Source organism: Pelodiscus sinensis, chromosome 1 (genome assembly GCF_052426305.1).
Source record: "Pelodiscus sinensis isolate ZL-2025 chromosome 1, ASM5242630v1, whole genome shotgun sequence".
Taxonomy (NCBI): Eukaryota; Metazoa; Chordata; order Testudines; family Trionychidae; genus Pelodiscus; species Pelodiscus sinensis.
This window is the reverse complement of record NC_143052.1, coordinates 337,194,321-337,199,401: the sequence shown is the minus strand read 5'-3', so window position 1 is coordinate 337,199,401 and position 5,081 is coordinate 337,194,321.

Here is a 5,081-nt window from a genome sequence, read left to right as displayed (position 1 = left end):
GTCTGCATGTTCATGTGTTTGCAGGGGAGAAAACGTAACTTCATCAATTATTTGTGCATTTCAAAGAAGGCACCTGCATGCAGCCCAGAGTCATCAGCAGGACTTCCCACTGGCCCCAGACTGTATGTGGATTTCCGCATTCCTCCTTTGAAATGTACAAGAGCCCCAGCAGGGGCTCTTGTACATTTCAAAGGAGGAATGCAGATGTGCCTATCGACTAGTCGACGGAAATTCCATCAACTAGTCAACTAGTCAATTAACCTCATTTTAACATCCTTAGACTGAGGGATGGTGAAAGTTGCTCCTCTGTGATGGTCAGATAGCTCCTTCCTGTCCTCCATGTGAAGCTGGGGCTGGCACCCTTGCTCACCTGAGCCCTGCCTGTTCCCCACAAGAGACTGTTGCTGCAACCTAAGCACTGCTTCTTGCTGTGTGGGCTGAGTTGGCTGCTTGTGCTCCCACGTGTTTCTTCACATGGCACCCCTTCTTTCTGACAAACGCGGGCATTTGTCTCATTTGCTGTGGCCAACTGAGCAAATTGGCATGAGCAAACAGAACAAATGCCTACTTCTGCCAAAAACATTGGGACGGCTGGGACAGGGCTTAAGAAAAAGAACCCTCCCGGCCAAAACAGGATGTATGGTCACTCTACGTCAACATTCATCATGGTGTTGTGAAATCTATTATGTGAATACATTTAAAAAAAATCAAAAATCTTCTTTTTTAAATAGAAGCATTCAGGGAAAATTCTCTCATGAACATTTATTCCTATGGTCTTCACAATGCATGTGCTGGCTGCAAACATTCCTGGAAACAAAAAGATGCACTAGAAAGTTCATGAAGTGATTACCAGGGAGTCATGAATATTAATTCAGTGAAACACTGAGATTTATTGAAAAGAATATTTTCACATAGCTTCTTTGTTTTTTGTATTCACCCAGCTATAATAAATATTATGAAATTTCGTTATATGTCTAGCAATACAACATATTCCCCACTTTGCAGTACTAAATCAGATGGAAACCAAAGAAAGAAAATTACAGGTACTTTCTGGAAAGAAATAGAAGCAGAGAAAGATTAATAGTGTGCCCCCACAAGGGACAAGTGGGCATGAAGAGTGAGGTGCTCTTCGTAAAGTTGCAGCGTAGGTTTGTTTATCTGCAGGGATAAGAGGAAAGGACATTTTCCTTCCTGAGTTAGTAGATAATGTCTATATCTACAACTTTAGCCTTTGTGACAATGACCTGTAGGAAGTGAGCACAGTTTCACTGAAGATCCTCTGAGGGAAAGTAAGCACTTAGTATTTTGTCGTCTGCATGTTCATGCTTTTGCAGGGGAGAAAACATAACTTCTTAGAAGTAATATTGGTTTCAGTGTAAATCTAAGGCTGTAACAAATGTCCTGGACTTGCCAGTTATTAAATATCAGCTATTTCATACCTGGTAGCTAACATGGTGTCACACTGTCTCCTTGTATCATGCCTCCACAGCCTGAAGTAGTGGCTTAAAGAAGGAGATACGCTTCCCCCAATCAATGGGGATTCTGGAACATAGAGGGAAATGCCGCAGCTGGACAGAACTTAACAGGAAGCTGGATTCATGAGTTCCACTTAGAACCTGGTGCTGCTCCCTATACATGAGGGAGAAGGATATATTTTATACCAATTATTAACTACTATGGACTAATATTATAGGGGGTTGAGGCAATGACAGTATAGTGAAGGTTGCCTGAGGCTTGTTGTTATAAAAAGAAGTTACTCACTTCCATGCAGTAACGATGGTTCTTCGAGGTGTGTGCTCCACGTCTGGTGTCGGGCTGGTCCCGGCGCCATGAATCAGAGCTTGCCAGAGCTGTGTTCGGCCGGACCACGCATGCTCGAGCCGGTTTCGCGCCTTTCATGTGCCGCGCGCGGTCCGGCGCCCACCAGTTTCCTCTCACCGCCCCTCTGCAAGACAGAAACAGAGGAGATTCCGTAGTGGGGAGGAGGGTGGGTCATGGAGCACCCACAGGGACACACCTCGAAGAACCATTGTTACTGCACGGAAGTGAGTAACTTCTTTTTCTTCTTCGGGTAGTCCCTGTGGGTGCTCCACGTCCGGTGACTCCGGAGCAGTAATCTGAGTTAGACGTGGGCTGCGGAATCATGATTTTGGTGGCTAGGGAGTACTGCTAGAGCCACCGCTGAATCGGAAGCTAGGTGCTGCGTGATTGCATAGTGCCTTGAAAATGTGGTATTGGAAGATCAAGTGGCTGCCCGGCAGATGTCGCATAAAGGGACTCCCCTAACGAACGCTGCTGACGTCGCCACTGCTCGCGTCGAGTGGGCCCTTGGCTGCGATGGGAGCGGCTTGTCGCGAATGGTGTAACAGGTGGTAATGCAGGAGACGACGAGTTTCAAAATACGCTGGGCCGAGAGGGGTTGGCCCTTAAAGCGGCCTGATGCCGAAATAATAAGGCAATCTGTTTTCCAGATGTTGCGGGTTCTATCTATATAGAATGCCAATGCCCGACAGACATCCAGGGTATGCAGGAGCGCGTCCCGCTGAGAGATGTGAGGCTTTGGATAGAAGCATGGCAAAACGATCAGCTTGTTAATATGAAATTCTGTGCAGACCTTAGGTAGGAAAGCCGGATGAGATCTCAATGTTACAGATTCCTTACTAAATACTGTATAGGGGGGCGATGCCATTAATGCTGCCAGCTCGCTGACCCTACGCGCTGATGTTACGGCCAAGAGGAAGAGTACTTTCATTGCCAGTATAGGCCAGGGTACCGTCGCCAAGGGTTCAAAGGGAGGACGCATCAGGGCGTCCAACACGAGGTCTAGGCTCCATGCGGGTGGTGGGGGCCTGCGAGGTGGATTAAGGTTAGTCAGGCCTTTGAGAAATCTTGTGACCATGGGGTGAGAAAAGACCGACCTGCCCTCTACCGGGCCGTGAAAGGCCGCAATTGCTGCTACATGGACTCTGAGTGATGATATGGAGAGCCCGGCAACCTGTAACTGAAGGATATAGTCCAAGAGGACATGCAGTGGTGAGAGAAAAGGGTTTAGGCCCTTTGGAACACACCAACGTGTGAACCTAGACCATTTGGACAGATAGGTTTTCCTGGTAGAGTCTTTCCTGCTATGCAGCAATACCCGTTTCACCTGGTCCAAGCAAAGACTCTCAGACATGCTGAACCATCTATCATCCATGCAGTTAGAGGCAGAGTGTTCAACTTCGGATGCAGAAGGGCGCCGTTCTGCTGCGTCAGGAGGTCCGGTCGATGCGGGAAGCAGTATGGTGGTCGCGTGGACAGCTGCAGGAAAGTTGAGTACCATGGCTGTCTGGGCCAGGCCGGAGCTATGAGTAAGACTCTCGCCTTGTCCATGAGGATCTTCTCGAGCACTCTGGGAATGAGCACAACAGGGGGGAATGCATATAACAGTGATGTTCCCCAGTGTCGGAGAAAGGCGTCTCCCAGGGAACCGGTGCCTGCTCCTGCTCTGGAACAGTAAGCTGCGCATTTCCTGTTGGCCCGAGTGGCGAAGAGATCTATCATTGGACGGCCCCAGCGATAGAAGACAGGTAGGAGGATGTCCGTACTGATCACCCACTCATGATCGTGATGAAAGTATCTGTTCAATGCATCCGCGATGGTGTTGTTCGCACCGGGTAAGTATGATGCGACTATAATGATGTTGTTTCGAATGCACCATGTCCATAAGCGGACTGCCTCCGCGCAGAGGGACCGGGACCGGGCGCCTCCTTGTCTGTTCATGTAATACATTGTGACAATGTTGTCGGTGAGAATTCTGGTTGTCGTGCCTCTTATATGCGTCCTGAACTGTCTGCAGGCATGGAACACCGCCCACAACTCAAGAAGGTTGATATGTAACATCTGTTCCGATGCGGCCCAGCAGCCCTGAGCTGTTTCCGTGCCGATGTGAGCACCCCATCCCACGAGAGAAGCGTCTGTTATCTCCTTTGACGGTTGTGTCGCATGGAAGGGGACTCCTGACAACATATTGTTGGGGTTGGCCCACCAATGGAGGGACTTCTTTACATGTACAGGTAGAGCCACGAGTTTTCGGGTGTTGTGTCTGACGGGGTTGTACACCGTGCTCAACCAATGCTGCAGGCACCGCAAATGCAACCTTGCATGTCGCACAATGATCGTAGTGGCTGCCATATGGCCTAGGAGCTGCAAATATACCCGTACCGGGAGTGTTGGAGCATGTAAGACTGTGCCTATTAAGTCCTTTATGACTTGGAAGCGCTCGACCGGAAGATGAGCTCGCTCTGAGAGAGAGTTGAGTCGGGCTCCTATGAAGGTTAGAGTTTTTGTCGGTTGCAGACGCGATTTTTGCATGTTTACAATGAGGCCGAGGGAGTCGAATAGATCCCGCATCGCGGCTACCATGTAATGTGTCTCCGACTGCGTGTGACCCTTGATGAGGCAGTCGTCGAGATATGGGAAAATTGAGACCCCTGTTTTGCGTAGATGGGTGGCCACCAACGTTAGTGTCTTTGAGAACACTCTCGGGGCCGATACCAGGCCGAAAGGGAGCACCCTGTATTGGAAGTGCTCGTCTCCCACTACGAACCGAAGAAAACGTCTGTGCGCTATGTGTATCGTGATATGAAAGTATGAGTCCTGTAAATCTAGGACTGCAAACCAGTCTCCCTTGTTTAGCGCCGGTATGATCTTGGCCAGCGTGGTCATCTTGAAGCGCTGCTTTCGAATGTAGCGATTGAGACCTCTCAGGTCGAGGATAGGCCTCCACCCCCCGGACTTCTTGGGGACTAGGAAATACCTGGAGTAGAAGCCTTTCCCCCGGAACTCCGTGGGTACTCGTTCTATGGCCCCGATCTGTAGAAGGTGGTAGACCTCGTGTTGAAGAGCGACCCCATGAGATGGGTCCCTGAAAAGGGACGGGGTGGGTGGGGTAGTGGGGGGAACTGAGGTAAAGGGGATCGTGAGGCCTGATGATATCACAGCGAGCGGCTGTGATGGGGTGACCCATAGCAATAGGATCTATGGTAATGCATGGAATGTCAGTCCGAGGTAATGCTGGCTCATTGATGACGGTATGGGCT